Here is a 20,506-nt window from a genome sequence, read left to right as displayed (position 1 = left end):
AGCCTGGTCACTCTGTGTGCCTGCGGCTGACTGGCAACCAGTCTAGGGTGTTGTCTCCCTTTTGCCCAAAGTCAGCTGGGATAGGCTCCGGCAACCCCCGCAACCCTAACGAGGGTGTGTGGTATGGAGGATGAATTAATCAATGAATATTATATACATTTTTTTTTACCAAATCAGTTTTCATTTGTCAGACATAAAAGTTTTTAGTTAGTTACCGATTTAAAAATCAACATCATAATCATCTTTGGAAATAACCATATGGAATAGTGTGAAGTGAGTGTCAGAGCTGTACCACATAGCTTAACCAACAATCTAAACGGAATGTTTTGCTTACTGTGGCAGCAAGAGGGAGCAGCAGTACAGAGGTCCATTTTTCCACACTCCATTTTTGTCTGCAATGACGTCATTCTTCTAGAAAAAAAAAGAGAAAATCCATTGAATGAAAATGATTCCTTATAGTGTTCTGATTGACAAACATTCCCTTGATACTGATATAAATTGAAATGTAACACTTTCATCTTTATTAATGTAGTAATGTTCTTTACCTTCATGGGCATATAATGATAATTGTAAGCTATATGATATATATAATATGACCATGAAAACGAACGTGTTTACATTTTGGGGGCTTGTCACATGAAAAAAAATCTTATCTCCAGTTCTCACACCGTCTAATTCATTTGACCAATGTGGACATGTACAGAAAAGCTTGTACATTTTACCTACATGCATTTAAAAAAAAAAACAAAATAAAAAAAAACACTTTCCTTTTGTTAAAAGACCAATGCACTGCTCTGTTCATATAAACACAGCAACTGAAAACACGAAAGAACAGAAAGTAAACTAGAATGTCTCTAGTGCGATTTGAAAACTGTTATTTTCACTGGGATTTGCTGTGCAATGTTTCTCCAACAGGCTGCTGAGTGCTGCAGCAAGAGGATAGTCACGCTAGAGCTGTTTTGTATGAATAACATTTCATGTGCAATAACCTGTGGTTTTCTTGTCAAAAAAAATTGCCCACAAGCAGAGATGGGGAAAAAGCTTCAACCATTGCCACAATCACACATCTTACTATTTGTTCTTTATCCCATACAAATTTTGTATATACACATTGTCAACTTGAAACTTAGGGATAGATGAATAAGGGACAGAATTAGACTCCAACCCAAATTAACATATTGCACAGTATGCCAGTTAATTAACTGACCACTGATCTCAACACACAATGTTCAGTAACAACAGCAACATTTCTTTTCATGACAACATATCTAGAAAAATATCAAGTGTTCTGTCCACAAAGTTTGTTGACACCATGTAGATTTGAGGTAGCATAACCTGTAATTCAGGTAAGCTTAGATAAAGATGTGATAGTCTTAATAGGAACAGGGTTTCTGCCACAACTTGTACATGTTGAGTGTGTGTGTAGTTTCCGGAGTAATTTACTAGTATTAGTACTTCAACTGATTGGCTGGCCACCAATTCAGGGTGTCCCCCACCTAGTGCCCATAGTTCGGGATAAGCGGTTAAGAAAATGAATGACTAGGACTTCAACTAACTAACCAAGTAATAATAGCTGGATAAAGGTGATTACAGAGTTAGAGTGAAAGTAGAGAGTAACTCATATCAAAATACAGTTTTGATAAACTTCAGGGACTGACAATTACATGTAATTTATTCATGGTGGCGATTATCTTTATGGAGAAATAGTCACAAAATGAGTCAGTCAGTAGTGATACAAGATCCATTATGATTAATCAGATTAGCTAAGATATTATAGCCATTATTTTGTACAATCCAAATGAATAATACATTCTATATATATTCTCAGTCTATTCAGGATTAGGTTTTTTTTCTTATCTTTGTGTATACAGTAGACTGAAGTAGTCAAGGCTATATGCGGTGATGATTTAATAATTTTTATTTTGTTTCTAAAGTACAAGTGATGGGAAAGGAACACTATCACCCAAAAAGATATCGAGCTAGGTCACTATAACATCAACTGATATATGTCACGACCATGAATACACCCACACTCCAACCACCACCACATTCACACACAGTACAACTGTTGCTCCCTTAGGCTTACACACCTTGTCAAAAGGTACTTGTTGAACAAGTTGTTCAACGTCAACGTCGTATCAGGTCATCCAGATGTGCAAACAGACAGTTTTGGGACAGAAAGGAGAAACCAGGTCAACTGGTGCATCACGTGTGTCTTCAGGCGTCTCCAGATCAAACGAGAAGAGGCCAACTGAACAGCTGCACATGTCCTAACTTGACTGAAATGATGCAGAATCTTTTGGGACTTGACTTTTTTTTTTTTAAATCCTTAGAGTATTATGGGTCATAACATTTCTTATAATTCACACAAAATCACTGGTCCACACACTCAATGAACTATTTACATATAATACATGATTTGCAAGTCAACATTGACAAGTGTAATACCAACACAAGCACCCACAGTGTTCTAATCTTTGCTCGTTTCATCCGTGGCTATAAATCAAGTACCGCATTGAATCTGACATATAACCTTATGTTGTTTATCAAAAATATAGGAAAATGGAAAAGCAGCTGCTTTGTTAATTTCAACTCGGTCATCACAAATAATAATAAAAAAAGATTAAAGAAAGGTGCATATTGATGCTCGCATACAATACAAAAGGCCCTTTCAGAACCTCAGTACATTTTGTGGTACTATAACTTCAGATATAACCATTTCATAGGGCTAAGATTAACCGAAATTAAATAACAAAATATCTAATTTATTGATTTGGCATGTGCTAATACATGTAAGATTTACATGGATGCACTGTACTTTGAATTGACTTATTTTGTATCACATTCACACACAGCACTGTTGCCTTATTGTTTGTTTGATTCGTCTTGTTGGTTTCCTGTCCATTGGAATATCTTTAAAATTAATACAAATATCTAATGCAAAAAAATGTCATTCATACAGGTGCAATATTTGAAAATAACAAGCTTGCCATGAATGAATATTTCAAGATTGTTATTTCCTTCTTATTTACGCCACTCTGAGGCTGCTGCTGCCACAGGAATGACAACCCTTGTTGGGATTCTGTCGCATCAAGCCAGTAAATTTGAATGCTAAACCCATTAGCCAAGCATCACTCACAGTCAGAGTCGGCGATGATAAATAACCCAACCGGAGGAATCTGATTAGGGGAGATGGGAGATGGAGGCAGGAGATCTGAGGGAATGAATAACAGCAATGTTGCTGTTATCAGGCCTCATTCAGATTGGAAATCGTAAACCGAGACAACATGAAATGTTCATCTGCAATGACTTTTGGCGGGTTGTTACCCAAAACATCAGTTGGGACTGAAAATTGGGTCTGAGCCTCTTCACTGGTGCGGTGCAATTAAATGAATGCTGAATTTTTCACGCATGTGTGTTTAATCCTACTTGTGCACCACATGCAGGCTGTGAAAATTTGTAATGCAAGTCGAAGAATATGGGGACTGTTTGGAATACCCTGTTAGCTTGATGACCATGGTTCAAATGAGTGCATCATTAACACACATTAAAACCTTACCAGTCAGGTCAAGTATAAAAGCGTCAGATTATACGCCATGTGGTCAATTTGAGGTTAATTAAATGATCTATTTAGATTACACCCATGACTAAGGTGAGAGAGTGTGTGCAAATGAGCATGTTGTAATCTGTACAATTCCTTGATTGGATTTCAGGTAGTAATGGATGTAATGAATAGCTATTGGCTCCAAATGTTAATTGTGAACATGAGCATGACTCAAATATTTATTGCATATTATAAAATAAATAAATAAAGAGGTTAGGTGGAAGCAACTCTGGAAGATACGTATTAAAAAAATCTTGAAAACAGTTTATGCCACAACGATGCAAACACACAAAAAAATCAGCCATGTTTGGTTATTTTTTTAAGATCAAATGTTACTATAGCAAGCACATCTCTACCTTAATGTATGGAGACATCAAAAGCCTCCCCTTTGAAAACAGTCATGCTGACATCATTGATTGACCTTTCCCACCAAGTGTTATTAATAAATGCAGGTTGCATTAGGAAAGGTTAACAAGCAGTAGTGGCAGAAATAGAATACAAATAAGTGCCATAAAAAGAAGGTTATATGATATATATTTAGTTCATAATCCTCTTACTTATTTTAGTCAAAACCTAACAAATACAACACAGTTTTAGGTCACGTCATATACTCAATATTGTAAGTGTTCATTTGTCAACTAAATATTTGGATTAATACATTTTCATTCATTCATTCATTCATATTCAGTACCACAGGGCTCGCTATAAACAATAGGTCAGGTGGTGGATGGAAACGGTAGTACCACAAAGTCTAGGTGAAAACATGCCATCGACACTCAGAAAGGCCAAAGCCAGAGTCTAACGGTCTAACCCTTGAACTAAGAAATGTTGTGTGTCGTCAGTCAATATGGAATTTATCAAAGGAACTAATCCAAATAACAATTTGCCCGAGTTACTAGTCTGGCGGCTCAGAGTTAGGTTTGTGTGTCTAATTAACTCCAACCACAGCACGCTCCTTCTTGAAAATTACAGTAGAGGGTGTAATAAACATTATCTAATTGCATACTAGGTCTTCTTTTTTGACACAACTGAGTCATTCAGTTAACATTTTCCTAAAGGAAATGTATCATGCATTAGTGTTTAGCATATTGTTTACATTTCTATGCATCTCAAATTTTAACTGCCAAAGACTGGTAAAAAATAAGTAGAATGTAGTAGAATACTTGTGGGCATGAACTTTAATCACTGTGTGTCACGCTATTGCTTCCACACAAACACTACAAGTAGACAGACACACACACAATATGTGGGTCAGTTTTATGATGGTGTCAGTGTCTGGACTCAGCAGCGACATATTTGCATCAGTCATCTTAACTAGACCGTGAAAAGAGACGGATTTCCCCGCTCAGCTGTGCCAGTGAGTCAAGAGAAAAATGCCTTCATAAAAACCTTCTGGTCTGAAGCAGGACTCAAGGATAACTTATATCAAGCAATGAGCTAAACTTCAGGCCCTTAGCTTTTGGCAATGAAGGTTCATATTAAATGGAAACTACGTGTCATGATTCACTTGGATGATCAAACATAAATCCGGGAGAAGATATCCTTTCAATGTGCAATCTGAAGCAAAGATGTAATTTAACCAATTCTCACGGAGTCATTTTTCTTTTTATGTATTAAGGCTCTATAAGCTTTGATTTTTTTACCAAGTCTGGATTTTTTTTCCGTTATTGTTCTTTCACGGCACAAACAGTGACAACTTTTAAAAAATATATACTATTGTGGAAAGACACTATTGTCAACTGCATGAACATCTGTGCTCGCATCAGTACGAATTAGATTTGAATATCACTGCCAACTGATTAAAATTCTGTTCTGGTAGCATATGATAATTTTGACTTTTAAAATATTTGTGTTCTCTTTTATTTTCTGTTAATCATATGGAGGCAAATAACTAATAAAACCATGAAGATTGAAGACTGTTAGTGTTCTAATAAACCAAAGCCAAAACATTGCATTTATAAAGCTGTTGTTTAGAAAAGATGACTGACCATAACACAATATTTACCCAGATTAAAAAGGCACCCAAATGTTAATCTATTCCTCCACTTATCTACACATTTGTCCAGAGAAAACCCACTCAAGCACAAGAAGAATACGCAAACACAACGCAGGAAAGCCATAAATGTAAACGCAAAGCAGAGAAATTCACAATTACGAAACATTTTCTCAGTGCTAATTGCCTCAGAAGAGGTGTGACTGGAAAAACATGCTGAGCTGTTTTGTTTTGCAACACTTGTGACCGTGTAAACCTATCTTTCCTCAGAAACCAAAACAGCCTGCTTATGTCCTTTAGGGTTGAATGTGAGCTCACTTCTTTAGCCAATGCAAAATAACCAAAGTCAACCACTAATTAGGTCTTCTCATTCCAAATTTAGCAGGCTGGGGAAAATGTCAATGTAAAAAAGGAGCCCGAGGGCATCCCTAAACTTGAAATTTTGGCCGTGAATGCAAATGTTGACTGAATAATTCAATAGACAAGCCTGTCAGGTTATATTAAAATAGTTTCTACAGAATTATGAGGCAGAAAGGTGATTAATTACGATGAGAGATCTGTAATTGGTTGTTTTGACCAATTATCTCGACTTTCTGGCAGCTATTTCTAATAAAGTATGCAGAATGACCTAGCCAAGGAACCTGCAAAAGGAGATGATACAAACAGAGTCAGTGATAATATTTGGTCTAACTCATCGCCTCAGTAGTCCTCCCTTTCTGCCCACTCTATTTTGCCTGATTTGAACTTCCCAAGTTTGAAACTGGCGTCTCTGATATATATTTTTTTCTTTTTTTCTTACCAGCTGCACTTGGGTCATCAGAGAGTCAGAAAGCTCGGCCTTGATCCCAAACTCTCATTCTGGTAAACTTTTAACCACAAACCCCCCCTATTGCTACTTTCAACTCTCCATCCCACTTCAGTGCTCAAAGAGCTTTGTTGATAAAACCACTTTGGAGTGAGGAGATTTTACTCACCTTCTCACACTGTTTGAGGATATGTGTGTGTAGTTTAAAGATGTTCGCATGTCAGGTGAGTTCAATTGAAATGCTGCTATCAGATCCCAATACAAAAACTAATGTCAAAATGAAATTGCTGTTTTCGTGAGGAGAATGAAGCAGGATTAATAGTCAATTTTCATAATGCTCATTGCGTAAATTCAGAGTTAGGTCTTCAATGCTTAGAAACATGTTTATTTAGAAACAGTTCTTTGTACGCTGGATGATTACTGGTTACTGTAGATTTTTAATATTTGCATTTCATATTTTGCCCTCAAGTCAAAGTGGAATACAAAGCAAGTTGTGGGGAAAAATGTATAAATCATATAAAGCTGCTAGGAGAAGGTTTCGGTTGACCCCTTTCACCTGTGCCAAAACTAGAGTGAATGCGAGCAGCAATACCGCCCCAAGGCAGCGCAAATGTTAGTGTGGGTTAATGAGCAAATGGAAGAAATAGGTGTGCAAGCATGTGTGTTAAAGTCTGTTTGTGCGTGTGTTAGTGCATATGTAGAGTTTCACACATGTGAGATTAGGTTGTGTGTGTGTGTGTGTGTTTGTGTGTGAATGTGTGTGTGTGTGTGTGTTTGTGTGTGAATGTGTGTGGGTTGGGCCTATGAGCAATTGTGTGTTTGCATTTCTGCGGATGTCAGCTCTAGAAGCAACAAACCCTCGGGCTATGACAGACGGACTCTAAACCACGTTACCCACATAACCTAATGCCTTGCTTAATAGTGCATGAGATAAGAACACTTGGATTTCAAAATATACATCCCTCACCCAGCACCACCTCTTGAGAAAGTGTGTTTAATGACTTTCAAGTTAGAGACAATGGCTTTTGTCTTGGATGGGTGGGCCAAGAAATTGAATGTGATGAAAGCTGCACCAAAGATCCAAAATGTCTATATAATGCCACTGCCACAAATACACATTGGTTATGTGAATGTAAATGTCTAGGCAGGGAAAACAGACTTAGGATATGGATAAACAAACACAGATGCAATAGGTGATACAATGTGTACATGGACATGGGCTCATGAATGCATAGGAACATAAACAAGTTAGTGTTTACATAGGCAAAATGAACAACATCTCTTCTCTATACATCCATGTCCTCACTGTAGGATAATTGTTAAAAGTACCTTTATCTACTTCAGAGTATCAACTAAAAAAATGCAAATATTTTGAAATATATCTAGTGCGAGGAATACGAAAGTCTTCTTCAATTATACAAGATTTCACAGTCGACTTCAAAAAGGCTGGTTCATGTAAAGTGCATTTGGTAATCTGAGATGAGAAAGTAATGCAAATCTGAAGAAGAAAATTGACTCATCATCTTCTAGCATAGTTGGTTTGTAACATGAAGACTGGAAACCTTTCAAACAGCAAACTCTCACAAGGATCCGATTAGATATGACTTTTCATGACTTTCGGCACACCGTCAACCTAAATGTAAGGTGCAATGATAATTATTACATGCAATACTACAGCGATGTCTTATTTGCTTTTCGGGGTTGGTTAGTCATCAAAAGGCAAAGATGCGGACAACCCTTCAATTAACTCAATAAATCAGGTCTTTCAAACATGGGCAGCACCAGGATGTAGTATCAGATTTTTGCACATTGGGCAGGAAAATTGTAGCTGTAGTCAATGTATGCACACTTTTTATATCCACTATGAACATAAATATGTTAGAGGACACCACGTCATTATTATTCTTGTCCAAGGTGTAAAACAAAGCAAACATGACATCCAATAGAAAACTTCACTCACAATACTAGGACAACATGCATTCCACTGTTTCTTAGTCGTGGAAAAAAATGCCTGCCTGCCTGCCAACAGAATAAACTGTCATCCACAATGAAAAATATAGCTGCATTAAACCGTCAACTTTAATGGCGTAAGGGAAAAACTCTGAAATGTGTCGAGATTCAGTTTGACCCACGCGTAAACTAATGATGCCACAAAGTTTCTTGAATTATTTATCTTGTTTTTAAGGCCCTGTAAAATATTTTTAGAATCTTTCACAGCTCCTGAGAGACTCCTATTCTTTCTAACAGATCATCTGAGGCAAGAATTGTACAGACCTCTGTCAAAAAGGCAAACGTTATCCTTTCAGAAGGATGCAAATTAGTACTTGAAGTTGTGTTTTTTTTTTTTTTTTACAAGTCATATTTAATATTCTTGTCTGGTAACATTCACTGTCACTTTCAAATTTGCATTTGTGTCCAACATCATGTCTATCAAAGTGAACTGTCGGTGAACTTTTCAGGTGGGCCTACTCATCTCCTTGTCTATTTCCTAACTACATGCTATGTGATTGTCATTGAGAAAAACAGTGAGATACAAGGTCTGAGAAAGTGACAAAGAACTGTAAATTTTAGCTATCCAAGTGGGAATAAATCATGTGGCAAAATAAATAAAGTATGAATTCTGATTAGTGTGGCGCATAAAGAGATTACTGGGTACTTGACAGTTTCGTTAGCACATACATATTATTAATTTCATTTATTAGGAGTCTTATCTAACAGCAATGCCACTGTCAATGTGCAGATATGCAACAGAGGTATTGAGAAGACATGAACCACAGCTGTCAGACAAAAGAGATGTACACTAAATGCATGAACATTCACTGATCACACTTATTGTAACCTAGGCAATTTAGTGCAATAGTCAAAAATGCTTGCAATTACAAGAATACCAAGAGCCTTCAGTAAAATATAAGTCGACTAACTGCTGCATAATGTCCAGTCTTGTAGCAGATACAAAGTCAAGAACCTATTGTCAAAGAATAAAGAATAGCAAACTACATCAGTCATCTTTTCACAATAAAACATGCATAATACAAAAAGAACTGATGACTGCAGCAAAATTCAGTGCCTCTTGAAATGTACACAGACATCTCTCAGGTGCAAAGTGTGCATCAATATTTACATTCCAGAGAACTTCCTCTCTAAAACCCCATGATGTCTTGGCAGATGTATTTCTATTTTTTTTTTTTTTTTTTTTAAATCATATGGTAAATGTAAGGTTGGAATGCAGGACAATTGTTAACCAGCCAAGCCTAGTAACAACAAGGAAATTATTTTGACTGTCACCAGACACCAGAGGCATGAATGAAATAGGTATAGTCCACAATTTAGCATTTAGAACTAAATGATTTCCTCATATTAAACATAAAATGTCTCCAACAAGTTACAAATATTTGTCTTGATTCAACCTTTACATATTTCCTGACCTAAACATGTCAACTCTTGCTAGATTCCATTCCACAAAATTGTAAGAGAAGGCTGGTCTTGTTTGGGGTAGATACATTTTTTTTTTTTTTTGTAAAAAGTTGTAGTTTTAGTGATAGCATGTGAACAGATTACAAGGTCTTCCATAAATCTGTTTTTGACAGTTATCTGGAAGTTTACCCTGGTTGTCCACCAGTGTGCAGGCTAATACATAATTGAGAACATGACTCATGCTTACTCAGCTCATTTCTCAGTGGAAGATGAAACCTTGACCTTATCTGAGAATAAATCTGAATCTGCTGTGATTCAGGAATTAAATGTTGTGGCTTCCAGAAGACCAGACAGCAATGTGTGTGGGCTGGGTAATGCCCATGAGTCACACACTCCAACCAGTTGGCATGTAAATAACATTGTATTCAGCCATGATATAAACAAGCATCTATGAATGTGACCTTGTGAGTGGCTGCTGGAAATATGAGCAAATGATAGCTTGTGCACTTTAAATTCAACATGTTTTGAACGGACCCTCTATAACCTTATTCAACTGCATTCCAAACAAAAATCAGTTTACGGTCAGCTGCAAGTGAGCGAAAACTTCCATATTGAAAGTTACTGCAAACCATGTAAAAGGAAACCACAGCTTCAAAACATCCAAGATAAACTGTAAATGTAGTCAGAAATTGCATTCAAATGCATGTATGTTCCACAAAATGTTAAGATCCTGCTTAACCATCAATTGAACCATGTAGTAATGTGTCCTTTATCCAGCTGTATTGCAGCATGCATCTCCTACATTATTAAAAGCTGGGCACTTACATGAGTTTATTCATTCCATTTCGAGCCACTCAGATTATGACTCTCACTAGACTGGAAAATCGTGTCAATGTAGATTGTCTCATGGGAGATTTCTTTTTGTCTGAGGCATAATCTACCCCCAGGATTTTTTTCTTCTTCCTTTAAAATTTTCAATTTATGGTCATGAATGTACAATAATCAAAAGGAAAAAAAAATACTGACTACTAAGTCTATCTGGCCTGAACTCCTGTTTTAAAGCCAGTATCCAATTGAGTAGTTCCAAAACATGTGAGTTTGATCTAAGTGAAATGATTACTAACAGTCTACAGAAGCTGTCATCTGTTTTCAAACTAACAAGAAATACAGCTGTTGTGAATGAATTGCAGAACTCTGTCAATTTATAAAACAGCAATATATAGGTTAGCATGGATTTTGAGGGGGAAAAATGTATAAAAAGAAAAAAGTTAGGTAATAAAAGGCTGGAGGAAATGAATTTCCACTGGTTGAATAGATTAGTTCCACAACATAACAGGTATTTCCAAATGCAGAGCATTTCAATGCATTCAGAAAACGAAAAAAAAACAGTTCCCTTTGTCCAGAGAAGCCTGATATGCCAACATCGTATGCTACAATACACAATCTTATTCATCGCTCCTTTTTCTAGGTAGGTTATAAGGAAAATATATCTGGCAAAACAGACTATTATGCAATACTATTCAAGCATAAAGTGCAATTTTGACAATGTAATACAGAGGATAAGAAAAGCCATGATAAAAAAATGGCAATGTTTTGGATTATGCTGCAGAAGGATCAGCACCCTGACCATGGCATGCACACAGCAACACAATGCCACTGTCTGCAATGCTCAAATCTATCCTGATAGCTGTTACCCCTTACCTAAAAAATAATTATATATTTTTTAAATGGTCTCAAGAAATCGGTTGAAAATTAGTTTTGTGAGATCATAGAGTTATAACACTTGTTTATGGATATAATTTTAAATCGAGGTTAAGAGAGACAAGTTACCATGCAAATAGCATCATGGGAAAAGTACCATTCATTCATTTTCCAAGCCACATTCTATTCAGGCTATCCTACATGTTCTTGGGATGCGAGAGGAAACAGCAGTACCCGAAAAAACATCACCCAAGTCCAGGGAGAACATGCAAATTCCACACGGTGAGGACCAATCTGGGATCAAACCCATCACTAAAGTATTGGTATGCAATCTTTTTAAATAATATATTTTGTACGGTGTGTTAAGTGTGATTAAAAATTGTGATAAACTATTAAAGCCCATGTGTTCTACTAACCCAGAGCACTGTAGTGTTCATTAACGACACGTGGTGTATTTGCTGGTGTCTATAAATCACTTATTTATAATCTCTTAACTACCAGACAACAACAGATTTATCCGTGATAAAATCCCGGTACTTACTACACTGTGTCTGTCTAGTAGCCAGTCAATCTACATATGGAAAACATTGGAGCACCCTTGCTGGTTCAGTTTCTTGTTCACGTTGAATGCCTTATTCAACTAAAAGGTACTTGAGACAAAAACACTGAGAATAAGCATAGATAAGAGCTCATATTAAAAGCTGACATCTATATGTAAGTGTGTGTGTGTGTGTGTCTTGTGGGTGTTTGTTAGCTGGGGAGGGCGTTATGTGTATATGCAAGAGCAGCACATTTAGTGTTGACAAAACCCCTTTCTTAAGAGGGATTATCAGGCAATACCCAGACGGCCTCATGCTGTGAATTTGTGGATGTAGTAAAGTCACCTGTAATCAACAGACAGAAGTCTGATGCTGTCATTACTAACCTTGTGTTTACATCTATCATATGCATTGACGAGGGTGAATGAGCAAAAGAAAAACTAATTCTAAGACCCTATTTAGGACTTGCTGACACTCTCAGGATTACTCCAAACCAGTGATTTGGGGGGAAAATGTCTTGGAACATTGAGTACCGTTTGGGCTAATTTATCATCTAAAAGTGTTGGTATATATGTATATATAGGATACAAAGGTTAAAGAGGTATAAAACTACGAGGAAGATGCACTACAGGCACACTCCCTTCCTGTTTCAACAGCTGAACTTATTTTTTTTTTAGCACAGACGATGAGGTGTAACCACACTCTCTTTCTACATGACTCATCAGCACCAATAGTTTCGCTGACCTACATCTGTCCCACCTGAGTGTCACTGTACTGTAGATTGACCCACATTCCACTGATTCAGCCAGTTCCCGGTAGTGACCGTCACAAGAGATACATGAACAAAAAGATTTTCCCAACTGTTCCAACTCTAGCAGCTGTAGATCCACTATTTATAAAGTACCCAAACACATTAGCATTGTCACTCTCACTCGAGGGGTGCTGGAGCCTATCCCAGCTGACTTCCGACCAGAGGTGAGGGACACCCTGAATTGGAGGCCAGCCGATCACAAGGCCAAGCAAACGGACAACCATTCACACTCACACCCATACCTAAGGGCAAATTAGAGTCTCCAACCAGCCTACATTGCATGTCTTTGGAATGTGGGAGGAAACCAGAGTGTCTGGAGAAACGCCATGGAGGCCCAGGGAGAACAGGCAAATTCCACACAGGTGGATCTACCTAGATTTGAACCCAGGACCCCAGAGGTGAGAGGCCGATGAGTTAACCACTCAAGCCGCCAAGTCATATGCCATATTGCCAGTTATGTAGATTTTATTTTGCTAAACAAGTATTTTTTATTTCTTTTGTGTGGTTAGGTGTAAAATGCCAAACAGAAGGACAAAAGCTGTCCATGGTTGTTACCTTCTGTAGTATTGCACAGTAACAAAAAGATGCTGAGCACGAGGTACAGAAAAATCAGAGGCATAGAAAGAAGGAGGGAGAGTCACAATGTTGAAAACGACAGCTCACACTCATCGGTTCTCAATGACATCATTGATCGGTGCTGCAACGAAAGAGCCTTCATTCTGTCTTTCACTCTCCCCCACACCGATAAACAGCACATGCCCAAAACAATAATCAAATCACTCGAGATTTTGGCAACACACCTGGGCCTACACATTAATTATTCACAAATATAATACAAATAAAGAATGCTTGATCTTGGTGGACGATCACAGAAATAATATTTTTGACTTTACACTTCAATTTTTTTTTTGTTTCAGGCAAAAAATGTTAGTCTTTATGGCTATTCTATACTGTCTTTTCTTCAATTTTAACAAGGATACAATGTTATGCTGAGGTATACTCCGAATAACGTAGCATAATATAACTGAGAAGCCGTGGCTTATATCGAGAACCTGCACTCAACTCTATGATCGGGTCACAATTATGTGTATGTGTATTTTTTGATTGTTAGGAGGGGTATCTAAAGGCCAAATACATCGCAGGGGAAAATATTTTTAAAAAAGACTAGAACAAGTATGAAGTTAGGTCACTTACTTGTATGTGGGATCACAATTCATACTGTGCCATCTTGCAGGGTGAGCATATAATCACCAAAGTATATCCAGGTTTTTGCATTTCCAAGTATGCTTCGAATGCATCCCTCAAGGCAAAGCTTCTCCAGGGGTTTAAATCCCTAGTCTTCTCCAAAACTTAAGTGTCTCTTAATCCTTTAAGCGTCTTCATAGACGACGACTCTGGAGTTCCAGCATCACTCAAAACTTTAGGTCCCATCTAAAACCAAGAAAGCAGAGAAAAAAGGTTAAAAAAGAAAAAAAATGTAAGCAAATACTAGTTTTTTCTTATTATACGTAGCAAATGGTTCTTAGAATGGTGCACATATCCTCCAAACTTGACATCAGCAAAAAAAAAAAAAAACCTTTGTACGTTGAAAGGAGTGGAAATAACTTGAAGTTAAAACCATTGTTTAAATATCAATATTTTATCAGATTTTTGTGCAATAAACAGTATCTTTTAAGGCATACAAAAAATAACTAACAAAAATACAGTCAACAACAGGTTTCAACAAGTTTTTTTTTCTTCTTTTTTTAAATAGATACAATATACTTCGGTGGATACTAACTTGAGTCGAAGGCGACCTACTTGGTCCTCGGACTTCATTCATCTTGTGTTAATAAAAAGAAAAATGCCCTCAGTTTTGAAATCAAAACCAAAACAATTACTTCTATATAAAAATAATTTCCCACAAGTCTACCGGTGGATTTGAGACCATTTCTTTAAGTTTTCTTTGTTTGGGCTGAGAACAAAGAAGCCCTTTCTGTAACAAAGAAGAATACCTGTTGATCTATTTCCAGTAAGCACGAGAAGTTTTCATACAACTTTAACATCGCTTATACTATAATCATCACCACACTACTGTATTCACAGTTAATGAAAATAATCCATGTAACAAGTTATCTTTTTTTTCTCCTCAGTGACTTTACACCTGATTACATTGTTCTAAATTCCCATAGTCCATTCAGACTCTCACAAGAGCACAAATAAAGAATTATAAATAAAATTACATTTAGCAGTGCGTTTTCTTTTGCATGTTATAAGACCAAAGAACCGAAAATGTTTAATAAACTATTTCCCCCTCTTCAAAAGGTCTCTGCAAACTTCTGACAGACAGCTGCTTTGTCTTGGGTCGCAACATCCGAAACAAAACAAGGTAAACAAATAAACAAACTCAACATCACTTCAATTCACGTTTTAAAATCATCAAGACAATTTACAAGTGAAAAAAACTCAACTTTTGATGACGTCCTATCAAGTAGTATCCAAGAACTCGAGAGTGAGCATCAGACAAAGGAAAAAAGGGGACCGCTCCTCTCTCGTTTTCTCTCGCTCTCTCTCCCTCTCTGCCTGCCACTGTCTGCCTATGTCGCTCTACCTTCGCGCTTTGTGCTCAACTTTGAGCGCTGGCGCACCAACAAGAGCGGCAACTTTTACTGGAAAAGAACACACAAAATCCCCCCCTGGATGGCTCGTACACGAAACTCTTCCTCTCCGCGGAAACTTACCTGAGGGTGTTGTACTCCGTGCGACGCAGATGTGGGTATCAAAATAAAGTTTGTTAAGACACGTGAAGCTTTGTGTTGTGGAGTCCCCCCTTTGTCTACACGTGTGATAGATGGATGGGGCTCGATTTGGCCGCGCCTAGTTCATTGCGCTCTCCAAACAAGAGTCCCGCCCTCTCCAAGTCAAATGCTCACTTCATAGACGACAGTATTTCATCCCTAGGCACTAATTGAATATGAATCCCCCTTTCATTGAATTTACACAACTAGTTATTCATTTAAAAAAAATAACAACATTAAAAAGACCCCATCTCAACATTTCTCTCAGCAAAAAAGGTCAAGCAAGTGTCTGTCAATCAACTTCTGAAATTTAAATGAGCTCATTGACCAATTTCAATAAGTCCTCATACAGTATCAAAGTATAGTATTATCTCTTATGAAGTGTTGGATATACAGGGTTGCAAACATTCAAGTGTCAGTATGATTATAGCAAAAAAATTAACTACCTTACCTTTCGATGGCATGCTTCAGCCTTGTGTGTTGTGTGAATTCATTCATCCATTCATTTTCCATACCACTTATCCTCACAAGGGCCACAGGGGGTTGCAGGATCCTATCCCTTCCAACTATGGGTAGCAAGTGGGGGACACCCAGAATTTGATGTAGATTTTGAATATAACCTATAAGGATCAGCCAGCTAATAAAAGACAGATCCACACAACTGATAAAAAAGGGATCGGTGTGTTTTGTGTTTCCCACAAAACAAAAACTAAGAATCAAAAGGTACAACAAAAAGAGCAGGGCCGAGTTGGGGAATAAAACTAAAGTTTACAAACTACAAACATAAAAATTCTCAGCAAAGTGTTGGGTGAGCATAGCAGCAAGCAAGGCTAAGGTACACAATGGCCTGACGATCTGCTGGTTGTGGCAGCTGTTGAATTCCAGAAGCAGCAATCTGCTGCAGGTGTGTAGATACCGCCCTTTCTCGTTGTCTTAAAGAAACAAGTCATCATATGCATGAGAGCATGACATAATCACATGACCACAACATTTGGGGGGCTGATTGGATTCCCTAGTTAAGGCTGCATGTTAAACTACTGCACAAATTTTCAAAACTTGAATTTGTACCAATGCACCGAATTAATTATAATTTCCTCTAGCTAAGCCAAAACAAAACAAATGGTATTGTTTGTGGCAATACAGAGCATTACTCTCAACAACCAACTTCAATTAACCATCAATCAAATTAAGGACCAAAGTTGAAATTTAGGAATAATGATCAATTTGAATCAAAAAATTATTGATAAGAATTTTTATATGCAAAATTAAACAACAAATAAAATTAAAACTGAGGGCGGCTCATTGCTTAAGTGGGTAGCGCGTCGGACTCACAGTGGGGCGACCTGGGTTCAAATCAAGTCCACCCGTGTGGAGTTTGCATGTTCTCCCTGGGCCTGTGTGGGTTTTCTCTGGGTACTCCTCAAATGCTGGGATAGGCTCCAGCAGCCCCTGAAAGCCTAGTGGGGATAAAGCAGTTAAGAAAATGAGATTAGATGAACTAAAATTAACTGGTATTCGACTTTAAAGGCAATTTGACCTATTCTTTGTTCCTCAATAGATGATAATTTTCCACAACTGTTTCCCACTTTAGCAAAACCACTAAATACTTACGTTTAGAGAAAGCATGGCATATTTCAGTTATATCAAATTCTCATTTCATCTTATTTTCTGTACTGCTTTATCCTCACTAGGGTCGCAGGGGTGCTAGAGCCTATCCCAGCTGACTTTGGGCCAGAGGTGGGAGACACCCTGAATTGGTGGTAAACATTGAAAAGTTGTTTAAAAACAGCAAAAATCTATCTACAATATGGAGCAAAACCTGGAATGAAAATGATAAAAATACTGATACCCCCACTGCTTCACCCCCCTGGGAAGAGAGCTGAGCAGACAGGTCGACATAGAGATGCAGTCATGGCTGTTTTTACCCACCCACTGGCACAGCTCTTATCCCCCCTGCTGTGGTTTTACTGGACCACTGACTCCTGTAGCGAAACTGTTCCGCACCACTCTGCTCTACCCCGGCTCATGACTGCATCTCTCCCACTAAGGAGTCAGCTGAGCTATGCATGAGCCTGCACACTGAACAGGCTTCATACAGCTTGGGGGAGCTTAACACATACCCAGAGGTGCCAGTGCTCCTTGGAAATGTACAAGATTATATGGCATACTGGTGATATTATGTGCATAGTACATGGAGATATTTGTCATCAGGGGGTTAAGAAATAAAGTATTAAACCACAGTTAACACAAAATGACTTTGAAAGGAATGTGAAAATATTTATATTCACTGTGGAGTCAGTAATTACACCCAGTCATGCACTGTTGGGATCAAATGGATGTATCAGCAAATTGCTGTGACTCTGCACGGGTTTTTAGAGTAGTTTGGATAGAAGAAAAAAAACAGTTGCACATTCCTCAAGTTGTGCCGTGAACATACCAGCATTGGTATCATCCACACAGCTTGGAAACATTGCACTGCATCAGCCTTTTTGAAGATTTTGGCTAATCACCATCCTTCGCTACTGAGTGAGAGTGAGAAAACATATGTGTATAGGCTTAGGTGTTACACCTTAATCCAGCCAACAGACAAATTCTGCAGTCTGAAAATATCATACAGTCACGTAAAGCAATAGCAATCTTCTAACATAAATGGCATTCACTTGAAAAATGATTTAATATGCAAATCAGGGATTTCTTAGAACTATGTTAACTGAGAAAAAAAATCTGAGTAATAAGAATCTAAAAATTCCCAAGCTCATTAGTGTCAGACGTAACTTAAGGACAGTGGTCTAGCCTTTCATAACGGCAAGGAAGGCTGCAGCTTTATTAGTTTTGAGCCGCGAGGAAAATTAAAATGGCAAATGATGTTCCTTAGTTTGAGCGATATGTCTTATCAAATCATGTAATGGATGCTGGAGCGGCTGCAGGCCGTATCTTAGGAGCAGGATTTAGTGTCTACATTGGGAGAAGAATCAGTGGAGGCAACTAAGAAATCAATGTGGGGACTAATCATTTATCATACATACTTATATTCAGCTGTCATATATCAATGATAAATATTCTGATTCTCTGCACATGATTCAAATACAGTTTTAGAGAAGCAAAACTAAAATCAGTGGAAACTGTTTAAAGTTACTATACCTCTCATGGTATCCAATTATTTCCCATTTTTTTCAATTTTTGATGCAGACGAAAGTCTGAAAGGGAACGTGGTGTAGTAACGTCTTCCCACTATACACTTTTGCTAGTTGCCTTTCGTAGCTCTGATTTTTGTGTTGACCCATGTTCTCTTCGTAAAGCCAAAAATCTAACACTATACCATACTGACACTGCCTTCTCCATTTCTTTATGTCGCTTTTCGGAGTAAAATCCATGCATGAAACGATTATACACCACATTACTGCAACCCAGCTGGAAAGAAGCAGGCTGGGAGCAGCTGATAGCCAGACCAAACGAATGCCAAGATAGGCTGACCTACAGCAACATGAGTAGGATGAAATTTACAACATTCCCCTTTTCATATGTCATTTTCATTCGACCAAAAGCGGTGTATAACGACGACTATAGAAGTGACGACTTGCATGCAAAAAACAGCCCTTATATACAGTTTTCTCCACTATTACGGAGCAGATAAATTACATTTTGTTATTTTTCTTTTGGACAAGATTCTTATGCCTCTGCTACCATGCACCCTATAAAAAAGGTCTTTAAGTTTGTTTAGAATGTTAAAAACGATGAGATCCCAACTAGACGCATGCTCCAGTCATACCACTATGCCTCCTTAAATAAAGACCATGGCCAAGCATCAACAAGTAATCTGCACCCCATAAATCATTACAGAGGAGACAGACCTATAATGTCTGCTCTGACTGTGGGGATATCCTTGTACTGTCATTCATTTCAAGCAACACAATTTTAGAGATCACGCACACACACATTGTAGATATTCACAGACCTAGACAGGCAGACATGCTTGTCAGCGTGCTGGAGGGCCCTTGGCTGACTGCTACTAAAGCCGCCCTTCCCCCACAATAAAGATCTGTCTGGGCGAGGGGGAAGGGAAATCATGACTGTCTGAACATCAGACAGCCAGCATAAAGCACAATGTGCTAGAACAGAATATTTTTGGATATATCACAAACGGGCCCCAATCTAGCAGAATGAATGACCCTAAGATAACGGATGTAGTAGAAGATTTAAACTACAAAATAACAATACTAGAGTTGTAATAATCAAGCAAATCAACAGTATGCAAATGTGGAGGATTCCATTTATTTTAAAAGTGTAAACTGAAATGTTGATTGGAATTATACTGTGAAGTGTGCATTTCCATGTATTTAGTTTTCTAATTTTTGTCCGTAAGAGTCTGAACTGTTCAGGGCTGATAAACATGGGGGTGCAGACTGTATACATGTCCTTTTTATCAGCAGGTGTCACCTTGTGCATCACATTCTGTTTGCCCACCAGACAGCCATTGTGCAGTTTATGCAGTCATTTTGAAAACATGATGTGAATCACACTCACATTAATCAGCTAATTAAATCTCTAATTCAACTGATTAGTTTTTTTTCAAATTCAAGTTAACACTTCTAGGCATAGGGTATACTATTCAGTCCTTACTTTATGGGGTACCAAACATTTTTTTCCATTGTTACCTAAATAATGATTACAACAGTCAATAATTTATTTTTCCATTACCATTTAAGTTATCTATCTATATGCCCTTAACCCTTAAAGCCACAAATATTTTATAAATTATAAAGATAATTTCTATCACAATATTATAACAATTTTGGGTAAAGTGTATAAAGAACGTGTATATTACCTGCTTGAATTCCTGGGCAGCAACATGTCTTGGATAC

General features: G+C 37.7%; 1 protein-coding gene across 4 annotated transcripts in view; it reads right to left on the bottom strand.

Annotated features, from left to right (window-relative positions):
* The window catches only part of sox4b (SRY-box transcription factor 4b), a 37,705-nt gene that overhangs the window by 12,552 nt on the left and 4,647 nt on the right, over positions 1 to 20,506 (bottom strand). Inside the window, exons 2-5 of one of the 4 annotated variants that reach the window (XM_077720932.1) lie at positions 20,470 to 20,506; positions 16,096 to 17,101; positions 14,062 to 14,298; positions 335 to 411 (exon numbers count right to left, since the gene is read on the bottom strand). The gene's annotated coding sequence lies outside the window, so the exon portion shown is untranslated. The other 3 variants (XR_013326884.1, XR_013326885.1, XM_077720933.1) reach the window with 3 other exon arrangements.

Source organism: Stigmatopora nigra, chromosome 7, assembly GCF_051989575.1.
Source record: "Stigmatopora nigra isolate UIUO_SnigA chromosome 7, RoL_Snig_1.1, whole genome shotgun sequence".
NCBI lineage: Eukaryota > Metazoa > Chordata > Actinopteri > Syngnathiformes > Syngnathidae > Stigmatopora > Stigmatopora nigra.
Note: the sequence above shows the minus strand (reverse complement) of the source record. Positions and strands in the feature narration are given on the sequence as shown.